Source organism: Artemia sp. Qi Xiang Cuo, chromosome 17 (genome assembly GCF_049724085.1).
Source record: "Artemia sp. Qi Xiang Cuo chromosome 17, ASM4972408v1, whole genome shotgun sequence".
NCBI lineage: Eukaryota > Metazoa > Arthropoda > Branchiopoda > Anostraca > Artemiidae > Artemia > Artemia sp. Qi Xiang Cuo.
The window spans coordinates 3,187,327-3,203,127 of record NC_142810.1 but is presented as its reverse complement, the minus strand read 5'-3'; the positions used below and the strand labels follow the sequence as shown (position 1 = coordinate 3,203,127).

General features: G+C 33.7%; 1 protein-coding gene and 1 long non-coding RNA gene across 2 annotated transcripts in view; one reads left to right on the top strand and one right to left on the bottom strand.

Moving 5' to 3' along the window:
- Positions 1-15,801, bottom strand: part of LOC148941796 (uncharacterized) — a 539,516-nt gene that overhangs the window by 129,304 nt on the left and 394,411 nt on the right. The window lies entirely within an intron of this gene.
- The window catches only part of LOC148941802 (uncharacterized), a 31,693-nt gene continuing 27,060 nt past the window's right edge, over positions 11,169-15,801 (top strand). The window contains exon 1 of the long non-coding RNA XR_016143201.1: positions 11,169-11,337. This is a non-coding gene — a long non-coding RNA (uncharacterized LOC148941802). The remainder of the gene's footprint in view (positions 11,338-15,801) is intronic.

The window sequence follows — 15,801 nt, the reverse complement described above, 5'->3', positions numbered from 1 at the left end:
TATGGTACTCTTTTTGTAGGTTTTAATTTTTAATGTTGCTCCTTACTTTGAGTTGAAGAAAGTTTTGATTTATTTAATTCAATGAAGGGTAGATATATTCCTAAAAAATTATTTACGCTTGAAAAATGATTAATGATTTTAAAAAATGATTTAAACAATCTCTTATAAAAGAGATTACTTATTATTAGCTGATTTAAGTTCATAAATGTGTACTAGCAGTGGAAAAAGTATAAAAAAGTTAATAGCTTACAAGAATAGTGGTGATGTGTTTTGTTGTTAAATCTTGTGAAATTTGTTGTAAGTTTTTCCGTTGAATAAATACATCTAATGTTCCCCCCCCCCAACATAGGTGAACCAAACTGTTAATGTTTTCTATTTTTGATTGTTTTAGAATCCACTATATTAAACTGCTGCTTCATTATGGTTGACCTCCCCCCCAGGTTAAACACGGGTTCTAGCAGCCTACAAAGGGGCTCCATCTTATGAACCCTAGTGGGAATAAGCTGAGGAATAGAGGAGAGTCATAGAATGGAGATATATTGTGCTAATGTTTTGCAATGTTTGAGGATGATATGGTTTTAGTAGCGTAATTAATGAACAAGCGATAGCATTTAGAAAATCAATGTATTTAGAAAAGAAGCACTTACGTTTCTGAATGTGAAAAAGTTCACTGCTGATAAAATCCAGGCAATGTTTGAGGATGATATTGTGTTAGTGTCAGAATCTATGAACAAGCGATAGCGTCTTGTTGATAGGATAAGCATGTATTTAGAAAAGAAGTACTAAAAATATGTAGCGAGAAAGGTTGAGTCCGAAGATATCCGTCTGGGACTTAAAAAAGAGTTTATATATTCGGGTTTTAATTTGACAGCAAAGGGTGAGTTTATTAAAATATAGAGATGGATTTTCAAAAGCGAAGCGTGACTCAAATCTTGACTGCGAGCCAGGTAGGTATGATTAATGATACAAATATACATAAACAAGTACTTGCCACTAAGATTATTTAAGCTATGCATTAAGTGGGCGAAATATGGGATATGAAATTGCTACTAGATTGAAGTTCGTTTGGGTAGAGTATTTAAAACGGGTTTTTAAGGTAAAAGGATTATATAATTTGGAGAATCATAGGTCATCATTGAGAAATGAAAGACTCGTGGATATGACTAGACCTTCTAAAAAGCTCCTGAAGATGTCAGCTCTATATTGCGAAAGCAACATATAAATTTAAACTCCCTGTATAAGTTTAAGAATAGCTAATTGCAATGAAAAAAAAAGAGAGTAAAGGTAAAATGTGGCCTGTATGATCTTTGGAACGAAAGCATGGGTACGGTGTGATAATGGAGAGAGAAAAGAAAGGGTCGCAGGACCAAGAGATTCAAATGTGGCAAGAAGAGAGAGGGAATTTTCGGCTACTGGATCTGTATGCAGAGATCAGACGGATACAGAAGGAGAAGATCTAATTTAGGACGAAGATATTACTTGGTCGGTTAGCAAATGGGGAAGGACGGAAATATATGGATCAGTTAAAACAAGTAAAGTAAATTAAGCTGACAACTTAATGGACCTTTTCGTTATCTAGCATCACCTCTTGAACTTCAAATATTCCCAGTCTTAGCTACTATGTCTTCTTGACATAAAGTTATAAACATCATTGCAATTTGAACTCAAAAATCCTTGAAAAATTCATTTATTTTTCCATGACAAATATTTGGGATAATCATAGTCCCGTTCTTCTACCCATCAAAGTGTAAAAATTGCAAATATAAGATTTTACAATTTCTGAACAGATTATTGATTTTTGCTTTATCAAAGGGCTGAGATATTACAGTTAACTGTAAACAGAATATTGAAGAAATATATTGACAATCTCATCAGAGTCCTTAAACCACTGATCAGAGCATAACAAATTAATGCTTATAAGAAGTCAAATTAAGGTCCTCAAATTGTCTTTAAATCCTATCTTGTCAAAATATGGAACATCTTAGCGACTTAATAAGTCAGAAAAATGTTGGCGGCTTTTACTAAACGCAGCCTGAAAACTATGCCAATGTGAATTGAAAACTATGTTAACTATAATCCACAAAAAATAGATCGCCCCTATTTACAACTGGGATGCCAAATGGACACTTTTAGTGGCTTTTGGACACTTTTTCACTCTGAGGGACACCAGGACACTATTGGGTCAAAAAAGACAGCTTTTTGAAAAAAAGGACACTTTTTGGATATTTTTCCAAATCAAAACCAAATGTCTTAATTTTCTTTTTTTTATAAATACGACTGCTTTTAATTTGTACTTTACATTTAAGCTTTGGTAACTTCTTGGGGATATTTCTAAGATGTTTTTGCGCCCTGCGCGAACACCATTTATCAACCAAATAGGAACTTGACCTAAAGTCTTAACCAATGTGCTATGTTAGAACTATCGAATCCATCTTTTAATTCTATCTTAAGGTTGACGTTTGTCATCAAGAATACTAATTTTCTAGAGGGACACTAAAAGTGTCTATTTTTGGCTGATTTGGACACTTTTGTCCCTAAAAGTTTGAAAACCCTCATTTACAATAAAGACATTTTTAGAGAGAAGACTGACTTGCAGGGTTGCCACCAGTGACACTTTAGTGTCACTTTTGACACTATTTTTTTAAAATGGCTCTTTTTGGGACACCCGACACTATTAGGACACTTTTTAGCAAAAGTGGCACTTTTTTTGCTAAGTAGCAGCATTTTACAAAAAAAGAATTTTTTCAGACAAAAAACCGGAAGGAAAACTGTAAATGCAGATTTGCATCGATATACTTTTTCTGTCAGTTATGATTCTTATCTTAACTCCGCGCGCGGCAATCATGGGATGCAAGAATATTTCTGCGCGGTGAAAAACGTAAACGTGTTTGTCTCTATCTGTGTGTGAGAAATTTTTATATTCTTATTCTTATCACTGATAAGCGAAGATCACCCAGTGATCTTCGGTACGAAATATTTGGCAATGAAGAGAACAGAGCCAGACATTTAACTGCAATGTGGTGGAGAAGCCTTCAATTGTTTTCAGTTGTTTAGTTCAACTATTTTCTGTTGTTGCAATAATTTGTAAGCTCGTAGACGATAAGTCAGGCAAGCAGTTTGCAATTCTTGAGTGGGTCCGAATTCAATTTTTATGTTTTATTAGTTGAGGGTTGACTACAATTCAAAGAAGAAAAGAGCGAGGAAAGCTAAGAGTGTATTTTTGTGCCACTATGTTAATAGCTGTTACTATGTTAACCAGTTACTGGGCCAGTGACTGCTTCACTTTACGGGTCTTTTCATCGATTTCCGTGACTGGAGCTCTTGAAGCCCAGTGACTGAAAATCTCACTGGTGACATCAAACAACGACTCAGCAACGTAAAAACATCCACTGAGCTCACTGGTGTCCCACAAGAATATCTAGTGACCTCTTGGGGTCATTATGGGGTCACATATTTTTTCTTTGAACTCTTGGCAATCGACAAATGAGTATTCATACATAACCATCATGCTAAAAACAAAATTGATACCAAAACATCCATTATCTTCAATCCTATGCAATCATTAGCAAAATCACAATCTAATTTCACTTTTTTTCTTACTTAAATTTAAGTTACATCATTACATAAATTGAATTTGGACAGACTTCCTCATTTTAGTTATTTCATTCCCACTAATTTTTTATTGCAAATGTGCTTTCCTGTTAATACTCTAAATGCTCGTTTTTTTATTTTAAAACTGCTTTCATATTGATATTAAAAATGCTAGTTGACTGTTCCTTTGCCCTAGTCCCTGGCGACATCGTAAAGAAAAATTTACTGGGAGTGGGGAGAGTTCTCGTGAAACTTATTCTATTCAGGTTGTGATAAACAGATTAGATGATATAGCTGTCTTATTGTTTTTCCACTAGTTTTTGCCAAATAAATTATTTGAAAGAGTTAGTGTCTGAACCACTATTAGTTGTGTTTATCATAGGGTCATCAATAGCGACGATCTATGTTCGTGGCATTCTCTTCAGCTTTTTCGGAGAAAAGAAAAGTTTCAAGCACCTGAATGCACTGTAATAATCCAGATAGTCCATTTTATGGAAAAACTGGATGAAAAACTCTCAATATAGACCAATATTGCTCTCCTCTTTTTCCATTTTTTCAAAACAAAAAAACTAAAGGTTTTTCCTCTTTTCTTTTTCTGTTCCTTTTTCACGCTATGAACAAAGACTGCTCAGAAAAAAAAAGAGAAGACAGAATTCTGTGGGACGAGTTCCCATTTTGTACAGTAAGCACCATTTGTGTCTTATCAGGTTTATTGGAGGGGACTGAAAAGTTGACAAAAGTGGAAGTGCGCAAAGCCGGAAATCAGCATCAGCTAAGTAAAATCAAAATTTCTTTTTTATCAAACAGTTCGTGGTAACGAACTGTAAGTAAGGAGCGACCCGGCTCAATGGTAACCGAAACTCTAAAAACCGGAATTTTGGTACCAATAGATACATCAAAAGAATCAGATTTTAATTTTGATTTCAAATATATAAAATTCGTCAAGTTCAATCTTACCCATCAAAAGTTATGCGCCTGAGAAAATTTGGCTCATTTTTGAAAAAAGGGGAAAAGACCCCTTAAAAGTTATAGAACCTTAATGAAATTCACACCATCATATTCAGCGTATCAGAGAACCCTACTGTAGAGGTTTCAAGCTCCTATCTACAAAAATGTGGAATTTTCCATTTTTTGCCAGAAGAAAGATCACGGGTGCGTGTTTATTTGTTTGTTTGTTTTTTTTTTTTCCCCCAGGGGTGATTGTATTGATCCAATGGTCCTAGAATATTGTAAGAGGGCTCATTGGAACGGAACGTAAAAGCTCTAGCGCCCTTTTTAAGCGACAAAAAAAATGGAGGGCAATTAGGTCCCCTCCCACGCTCATTTTTTTCTCAAAGTCACCCAATTGAAATTTTGAGATAGCCATTTTGTTTAGCATAGTCGAAAATCTAATAATTATATCTTTTACGATGACTTAATCCCCCACAGTTCTCAGGGGAAGGGCTGCAAGTTATGAACTTTGCCCATTGCTTGCATATTGTATTGGTTATTGGGAAGTATACAGACATTTTCAGGAAGAACTTTTTTGGTGGGGGGGGGAGGGGGCTTGAGGAGGGGGTTACTCGGGAGAATCTTTCCGTGGAGGATGTTTCTGTGGTGTAAGGGGAATTTCTATAAAGAGGGCGCCGGATTTCCAAGCATTATTTAAAAATCGATAAGAAATTAAATTAAAAAAAACAAGTTTTTTCAACTGAAAGTAAGAATCAACATTAGAACTTAAAATGAACAGAAATTATTAAGTATATGAGGGTTTTCTCCCCCAAGTTAATACCTCGCTCTTTACGCTACAGTTTTTTTTAGTGCTTTCAAAAAAGCTATCTATTCTAATTAAACGGCCTTTGTGATTCAGGGGTGTGTGAATTAAATTTTTTTTAACTTTTAACGTAAAGAGCGTGGTATTGACTAAGGGGAGAACCCCATCATATACGTAATAACATATACGTAATAAAAAAAAACAATAAAAAAAAACAAGCGATACGGCTCAATAGTAAGCGAAACTTTTAATAACGGAACTTTGATGTCAATAAATGTATCAAAAGAATGGGCTTATAATGCTGATTCTAAATATACAAATTTTGTTAAGTTTAGTATTACTCATCAAAGGCTACGAGCCTGAGAAAACTTACCTGATTTTTTAAAGAGGGGGGAAACATCCCCTAAAAGTGAAAAAATTTTAATGAAAATCACTGTCAGATTCAGCGTATCAGAAAACCCTATAACATAGGTTTCAAGCTCATATCTGCAAAAATCTGCAACTTTGTATTTTTTGCCAGAAGAAAAATATACGACTATAGAATTTCGTTACGTAAGTTAATTTGTAAATTACGTCAGAACCAAATTTAGAGACAGCCATTTAGCAAAAGAAAAGTAAAATTTTTATGCAAATTTTGTTTACTTATTCTATGCCAGTGAGCCAAAATAAAAGCTGCATTAACTAAAAAATGATCAGAAATTAAATATAAAACAAGTTTTTTAAACTGAAAGTAAGGAATGACATTAAAACTTAAAACGAACAGAAATTATTCCGTATATGAAAGGGGCTGTCCCCTCCTCAACGCCTCGCTCTTTACTCTAAAGTTTTACTCTGTCTCACAACTTTATTTTTTAAAACAATAAAAAACTTTAGGGTAAAGAACGAGGCGTTGAGGAGGGGACAGCTCCTTTCATATACGGAATAATTTCTGTTCGTTTTAAGTTTTAATGTCGCTCCTTACTTTCAGTTTAAAAAACTTGTTTTTTTTATTTAATAGTTGATAGATGGCATCAGATCCGAGATTTCACGTTGGAGAATTTAAAGATGCGGGAAACCACGCAGGGGGCGATCCCAAGCGGATTGGCCAATATTTTCAATTGAAAAAGCTTGTTGATATGAAGGCGAGCGACACGAAGCGTTGCGAGTGGCAAATTTTTGGAAAATGACACTTTTTTATACAAAACTGACACTATTTCACCACCCAAAGTGGTACAAAAAAAACCGGCTGAGTGGCAACCCTGCTGACTTGCTTGATTCTTTTACTTCTAACTGGAATTCAGACATTTGAGTTTATTTTTAGGTGTAGGGATTAAAAGTAAGTTTTGTTAGTCATTCATAAAGACTATACATAGGCCCAGGCTACTTCTTAGAAAGAAGCAGTTCCTAACCCTTACAGTTATGCCCTCTCCCCTAATTTGTCTAAAGACATCCACCATAGCCTATGGCTAATATAGGGGCAAAGTTCATTTGTTTCCTTACGTCCAGCTTGGCTCCTAGGCTTATAATAGGGCTACTGGTTGATTAATTTAAAGCTTTGTAGGTAAATTTCTAGGTGGCCCTATAATTTAGCCTGGACAAAAGTGAAAACATCATTTATGCTCTCTTTTTATGCTCTTTCATAATTCAATAGGCCTAATTGGCTTCTTTTGCCAATTGCATCTTGAGCTCTTAAAGGGGTCCCAAAGGGGTAAATTGTGGTCAATATCTACCAAATCATTTTATTGACTTACGCATAAAGTGAATATACCACTCGATGCCTTTTTTTATGCTGATTACGAACATAATAAGCATTTCTATCATAAATGAATTTCAGCCCCCCCCCTATATCGGCTATACCTAACCCTGAATTGGCATATATAGGGGGGGGGGCTGAAACTCATTTCCGATAGAAATGCTTATTATATTCGTAATCAGCATAAAAAAAGGCATCAAATAGTGTATTCACTTTTGTCCTAACTCAATAATATGATTTTGTAGATATTGACCTAAATTTTTACCAAATCATATTATTGACTTATGCATAAAGTGAATATACCACTTGATGCCTTTTTTGGTAAATATCTACCAAATCATATTATTGAGTTAGGACTAAAGTGAATACACCATTTGATGCATTTTTTTATGCATATAAAAAATATAATAAGAATTTCTAACACAAATGAATTTCACCCCCCCCCCCCCTATATCGGCCATTAACGGGTTAGGGTATGTATATATAGGGGGGGGCGACTGAAATTCATTTCCGATAGAAATGATTATTATATCCGTAATCAGCCTAAAAAAAGCCTTGAATGGTGTATTCGCTTTATTCCTAAATAAATAATATGATTTGGTATATATTTACCCCTTTTTTTATGCTGATTACAAATATAATAATCATTTCTATAAGAAATGAATTTCAGCCCCCCCCCTATATATGCTAATTCAGGGTATATATTTCTACAACCTAACTTAACCCTGAATTGGCATATATAGGGGGGGGGGCTGAAATTCATTTCCAATAGAAATGATTATTATATTCGTAATCAGCATAAAAAAAGGCATCAAATGGTGTATTCACTTTATTCCTAACTCAGTAATATGATTTGGTAGAAATTTATCCCCAAAGGTATTTCATTTTTGTAACCCTACAAAGAAATTATACCCTAACCTGCAAAATACTTGATTTTCAATTCAAACTCTTTTCCTCTTGTTTCAAGTTTTTAAAATGCCATCAACAAAAATAGCACTGAATTTTGCAATTAAAAACTTTCCATTTAAGGTAATTTAAGGTAATAAGCTTCAGCATTAATCAATCTTCTTGGATTAGAGCTACATCTTTCCAAAACATTATGGATAATTGCTTCTTCTTTGAATTTTATTTTGTCATTCCAGCTGTTTATTTATCAACTGCTTTTTTAGCCATCTAAATTTTTCAACTGTTTTTTCAACCATCTGCTTTTTCAGCCATATCTGGTGTACATTTGTTTTTCTAGGAGGGGGCAGCTGCCCCCCCCCTTTCTGTAAAACCAAGACCTATGGTATGGCTTAAAATTCTACTCAAATTACAGGAATTGCATTTTCAGAACTAACACCAGAAAAAAAAACTGATAACTAGAAATTAAGGTAAAATGTTGTTTTGTCAAAATTTTAAAGCCTGTCAAGTTGTTAAATTTTGAAGACTTATAAATCAGAAAATGGTTAAGATTTAAGCTTGGCAATACCTTCCCAGAGTATGTTTTTACCCTGAATTCAAAACTGAAAGTTTGATTTCCCTAAATCAGCATTCACATGCATATCTAGCTAGACTCTCATGTCTAGACATGTGTCTGGCCAGAAATCAATGTCTAAGAAATTACCATTCACAAGAAGAATTCAGTAATTAGCTAAAACTACAAATTTAGTTTCAAATAGATTACAGTTATCATTTCTAGCCAATAAAGAGACCTTATGCTGGCAAAACTTTCAAAATTGCAATCCCAATTTTTACTGTCAGAAGATAATGGATGAGACAAGCCAAACAATTGCCTTAGTATGCTTCACTATTATGTATGGTGTTGCATATTTGCCTTAAATGAAAAAAAAAACAAACAATTAATGAGAAAACAAAAATAGATTCCATTTTTTAAATGTAAACATAGATGATGAAAATAGTGGACCTTGACAAATTCTGATTGGCTGTAATAAAAAATCCTACACTCTGAGTTCTAGAGTCTTGAACTGGATGCTTAGCTGTAACTTGTCTAGCCAAGCACCCAATTTTACTTGTGTATGGTAGTTGTCTAGACATTGATGTTTGGTCAGACACCTGTCTAGACATGTGATTCTAACTAGACATGCATGTGAATGCTGCTCAACCTAACCCCTCTCCAAAAGTAGCTAAACTAAAATTTTACTGATTCCCATCAGTACATTTATAATGTTCCCTTCTACTGGTATCATCCATCTTTTAAGATAAAATTTTGGTAAATATTGAAAACAGTTTCAAGCTAGCTTGCTTCAATTCAATAGACTGCACAAACACCTTTTCAACAACCAATTGTTTATGATAACATTCAGTAACAAAAATTATATTATTAGGTCCATGTATGGGACCATAGGGAGAAGGGAATCTTTGAATTTTGTCAGGGTAATTGATGTTATATTGGAAAAGAGTATAAAATAGGGAATAAAATAGTCATGTATGTTTTATTAGGATGTTTCCTTCAGAAGAGCTATAACTCTAGATTGCTACCAAATATTCTAAATCATTTCTTTCTGTTAGTAAGTATTTTTCCACAGTCCAAACAAAAACTGGGATTAAAATTAGAGATGATTCCACCTCTCTTACATAGAGACAAGGAGAACAGAGTGTTTGTTGACCTTTTTTGTGTTCTTTTCAAATACCATAGTCATTTTACATGCAAATCTCATTTAAATTTTTTGAGGGGACCATAAAGTGACATTTTACTTCAACAATTTGAGTTCAAAAATTGAGTGGTTAGACTTATACCAAGTGGTTTTCACAAGTCTCCTGAGATCAGTTCAGCCAACTGTTTTTGATGCATAACAAGATGATGGACAACAACAAAGAATATATGATTTAAGACTATAGATGTGATAATTCTCCTCCCAGAAAAATACCCCAACAGGAAATTCATCTTCTGCAGAAAATTCTCTCTGAGAACCCCCCCTTCTTACCGCATGTAAAATTCCCACACCTCTGACAATTCTCCTACCTGGAAAATTTTCCCCAAATGTAAAATAAGACTAGAGTTACAGCAAAACCAGAGAATATCTTCCTGAGTTCTAGGTTAGATCTTGATTTGGTTTGGGAAGGTGTTAGTTTTCCAATTCAATAAAAACCTATATCCTACAATTTCATTGTTTAATTATTTTCAAAATTAAATGAAAGATATAGTATTTTGAGCTTTCATTGCCTCCTATCCTAGAAAAAAAAGAAGAAAACACCCCATTCTTTAGTATCTTTATTGATGAAGCAGTTGAACTAGCTGCAAAATATGCCAGTGGGATCTGGTTAAGTATTCAAATTCAATTATAAGAATATCTCTTTTTATATTCACAAAAAATTATTAAGGAAAAAAAAACTATTCTGTTTTTATTTGGAATTTGGATATAATTTAAATGCATCACACCCCTTTGTCTATCAATCTGCTTATGGGGGACTTATTACTTGTAATTTACTAGAAAAAAGTCGTAGAAAATAGCTCAAGGGTGAAATTTTAGAAATCTATTTGAACTGCCAGGTATAAGAGTCTTCTGTGACCAGTAAGACAATTTATTCACCATTAACAAAAATTTTCCAATTGCTAACTATCTGGTGTTGAAGTCAAAAATACATAGAATGGTGTTGAAGATAACTGACAGCCAAACACTTTCAACTCCTTGAGAAGCTATACAAGGGAACCAAGAGCTGCATCCAAGTGAATGGAAAGAAGATTACCATCAAAACTGGTGTGCAACAAAGGTGTGCCGTTGTCCCAGAATTGTTTAAATGTGTCATAGATCACGTCATGACTGAAACAACTGATTGATTGGCCTTTGGCCTCCAATTTGGAGATCAAGTTTTGACTGGCATCAGCTTTTTAGTCAACCTTGCGCTTTTTACTAGTTCCATACAACAGGTGATAATTCCAAACCTACACTTTATTTACAGTTAGATAAGGAGACAGGTTTTAAATTTCTGCATGCTTTTTATTAAAAAAAAAAAATCAAAAACTAACCATATTTTAAATCCTTTTGACTGCTAAAGAGCCTTAACTTATGCCCTCAACTGCATCAAGGTGCAATCAGCTTTTGAGTTAATTCAAAGGAGTCACTGTACATTGTGTATTTTTAGGGATTTTGTGCTTCTACTCATCCCTGTAAAACTGGAGTATTGTATACAACTGTTGTTCCTAGTAGCATACATTTGATAGTGCTATTTACATGATTCAGAGGCTCTGTTATGGACTTGCCTCAAACTCCAGTGGCTGAAGATGTCACCCTTTCTGTAGTTTATGTTGTTAAGAATGGTAAGTTATTCAATTGTATTTGCAGTAACAGAATAAAATTGAAGCTGTATTTGCTTTAGGAAATGATTATTTTTTCAAAGATATATATATATATATATACATATAAAGATAAAAATTTGTGTATAAAGATAAAAATTTTCATATAAAGATAACAAATTTACAGTCTAAGAATGTAGCCCACAAGCATTTTAAGTCTCCGATTCTGTAACATTGTCATCAACAGATTTCCACAAATCCTATTTTAACAAACTTTCTTGGGAAGGAGTCAGTAATGTTACAAAACAACAATGAAATTCTATTTAACCAGAGTTTTGAACCCTTTAATTTCTCCTCAAGGCTGTATCCAAATGGAAGGGTCATATGGTTTGAACCCCCCCCCCCCCCCTCAAAAAAAGTTGTCTGATTTATAAACCTGTAAAAAAAAAACGCATATAGCTTTTTAGTCATTTTTAATTTTTGCCAAAATACTCAGAAAGTGGTCCCAAACCTAACTAGTTAGTTGTACTCATTTGTTTTCACAGGTCAATGTGGCAATACTGAAAATGTGACACTGTTCTGAAAACCTGATATTTTCAAAGCAAATTTTGAGAATTTCTTTAGAATTTTAGAATTTGGTTTTAATGCATGTATCTGAACAAGGCTTATGCCAACTTTGCCTCTCATTCAGACCATCTATCTTGGCTTTCTCTCCAATTAACCATGGCTCTGAACTTGTTCACCACAGTCCATCAAGATTCTTATTGAGTATTGCTCAGAAAAAAATTACAAAAATATGCAACTGTATACACTCTTGCATCAAACCTTAAGAGCTAAGGTAGATTAAGTTGTTTTGTTATACAAAACACAAAAAAGCTTAGTACATTAACTGTGATTTTGTATATATGAGGAGACAACCAAACATCAGGCAGAAGAATTTCCTTATCTTGAGTGCTGACATGAAAAAATAAGAAAAACCCATTACAACCAAAAGTGAAGGTTGTTATGTGGCAGCCATAATATTTATCTGAAGGATCAGCTTCTTTTACTTGTCATAGTTTTGTTTATACTATTTTATTAAAATTGTGTTTTTAGGCTTTGTGTAACTGGCTTAACCATACACCAAAAAAAAAGAACACAATCATATAGTAGCTACAAATCAAAGATACAGAACCTTGCTAAAATGCATTTAAGGATGCCTTGTTAGAATTAAACAGCAATATTTTAAGATAATTTTTATCAAAAAGTCTTGATCTATGTAATAAATTTTCACGCTTAATTTGTTTTGGATTGGGTTATAATATTCTGTTTATAAAAATTTTGTACAAAGCCATATCCAAAGCGATGGGGCTTTTGAGCCACCCTGCCCCAAAATATTTGACTCTTAAAAAACGTAAAAAAGATATATGGAAACAAATTTTTGATGTTAAAAAAAAAAAAAAATTACCAAACCCCCCAAAAACCAAAAATCCTGGATATGGCCCTGATTGTGTGTTCAGACAATTGCACCCCACTTAGCCATGCTTAGCCATACAATTTGCATGGAATGCTTATTGTTTTTATGCTTTTATAAAATGTGGTTTGTTTATATTCTATAGACTTTTTGCTTCAATAAGAGACGGTTATAGGGGAGGAGCAGAGCCACTTGCCCTGGGTGCTTAAATTTTAGTGGCACAAAATTTCAAATGAAAAGTCTAGCATTCATAATCTTTTTGTTCCTGTGAAATTTTACTTTCATTAAATTAAAGTAGAAAGCACAGTTTACAGTAAGTATAAGCAAATTAAATCCAATTTTTTTTTTGTCTGGTATAAAGTTAGAAAGGTTCAGATTTAAAAAAAAATGAGATCTTTTGCTGTGAAATGAAAATTCTGTTAATATTAATACTTAAATTTTTTGGAAGATGGGGGGGGGGGGCTAATCAAGATGGTTTATGGTACCAAGAAAGGCTAGAACCTCTACTGGTTTCAGTTCCTCTTTGCTACCAAAGTGAATTTATGGTTGCAACAGATGTGATCACAAACGTTATTTTATAAGATTTTTTTGCTGTTGCTCCCTATAAATTTTAAAAATCTATTAAGTTTATTCAAATGAATATACAAATTAAAAAAAATAAGAAATAATAGCATCAACCCATTCTAAAAACTAAAATCTGTGGCTATAACTATAAAGCCCAAGATAATTTCTAATGCCCTCTAAAATCAATTCCCTACATGCAAAAATTACTCATCCTTTCCAGGAAAGTCCTAGGAAAGAAGCAATAGGTCCCAAGAATATTGGGGAATGAAATTAAATGTTACTAGAGGGAAACTAAATTAAAATCATATTGAAGCAAAGAGCTTAAAAAAACGTTTTTTTGGCTTGCAGGCTGAAGGGCCTTGAGACGGAGATCAGCATCGCCGGTTTGGACTTTAATTGTGTAGCGCCATATCCTTCACCCTTTTTTTGATTCTTGTTCTCCTTTGGAATGGTGTAAACTTTTTGATATGTTCTCGTTTATGGCATTGGTATCAAAATTCTTCTGTTAAGATGCGGTCTGATACCAATCGTATTCTAGTAAAGAGAGGGGCCAAATAAGGTTTGGTTATTAGTCTAGCTTTATCCAAACAGATACTCGAAATATTCCCCACCCCCTTCCTAATTGACCGGTTCATAGATATTAGCCATCTATCTTTTGCTGATGATATAGTTCTGCTTGCTAAAGATCTTGAATCACTTCAAACTGCCGCTAATGTTGTCCATTCTAGTCTGTCAGATATAAGTCTTTCCTTAGAGGCCCCTAAAATCGAATTTATGGTGTTTATTCCAAAATCTGGAGTGAGTGAGTCTCTTCTTGTTGGGTCATCTTCAATTGCAAATACAGATTCGTAAAATTATCTGGGACTACCTTTTGGTATGTCTATGAAGAATACCTGAACTCTTATTATTTAAGCTATAAAAAAAATTCGTAAGACCTATGGTATGCTCGCCAAAATAAAAGGAGTTTGCCTAGAAAGGCTCTACAATGCTATGTTTGCGCCCCACATTTTTTTTATTACGCCGGTTTAGAAGTTTATTAGCAAGACCAAACACCTTTTAATCCTAAGACGTTTCTTCAGATATTGTAAGTTTTTCTTGACCTTCACATAGACCTCCTCTATGGGTCAGGAATACTTATATCACTCAGAAAGACAGAGATTTTTATTTTACTGGTAAAATGAAGGAACTTTCGTTAAGATTCCAAAAGCATAGAGAACGTATCATGGATTTTCCTCTGAATTGCATCCATGTTTAAATTGTATTGGTTTTCATCAGAGGTGTCTCATTTGTTAATTTCCTATGTTGTAGTTTTGTTTGATTGACACATAAACTCATTCGTTGTTTTTTTTTATTATGTTGTATTTTTGTTGTGTGTTATTTTCTTGTTTTTTTTTCTTATACTCCTCTATCAGCATTTTTAATGTTTTGTAAAGAGAATAAAAATAAAATATTATTACTATTATACTGAACCAGTTGAAGAGACGCAACTCGCAAAAGAGGAAAGAGAAAAGGGCGAATCTTGTAAGGACAAGTAGGTGAATTTGGTAGCTGATGAAGAACTTTAACTACAATTGGTTAAATAGAATTCTCTTAGTGAAAAGAAAGAAGGCTTATAAATGAATGCAACATTTTGAAAAGAGCTCGCCGAGTAAGCTAATGGAAGACTCCAATAAGCCCTTAAAACTAAACACTTTACTCAAATAGGACTAACCTATGCTCTGCTAGTTGCTGCCCGAAAAAAAAAAATGTTTAAAAGAAGAGAATCCAAGAACAGTTGCAATGTATACATTAACAGTCCAAGAAAATTTAGTGTTTTCTAACCAGAATAAAAAACGAAAATTAATTTAGATTTTTTACTTTTCTTAACTTTAATACTTCCAAAGTTATTAAGCCTCTCAGTATTAAATTTCAGTATGTATTAAATTGTCAATTCACTTTCTCCCCCCCCCCCGTAATTTAGGTTGATGAAAAACAATGGAAAACAGTTGGATTTGTTCAGAAAGCTTTGCTGTTGTGTCTTATGTCCCTTTTATTCATGTTTTGTTTTAGAAGTTGAAGATGCTTTACCTAGTGAGAGTGAGGAGCTCTTTGGTATTTCGAACATTTGTTTGTCTCCTAAGCTTGAAGCTGTTTTTTTGTCTACTTTTCCCAGCATTGTAGGACCATTTAAATTGGATGCTGGGAAAAGTAGTCAAAGGAACTACTTTTCCCAGCATTGTAGTACCATTTAAATTGGAAGCTGAAACCCAGGAATTGGAACCCACCAGTTGTGACAATGAAGGTATGCTTCAAATATTTGTTTTTTTAGAATCATGAATATTTCACTAAAAAACTAGGGTACATGGATTAAATTTTGGTATTTTAAACTAATCTTCATATGAAAGATGTAAATCCAGGTAGGAAAAAAAAAACTATGTAGCCGATTTCAAAGCTGGGCCCCGGTACTTGGTTTGTGGTAAGCTTGTTTATAT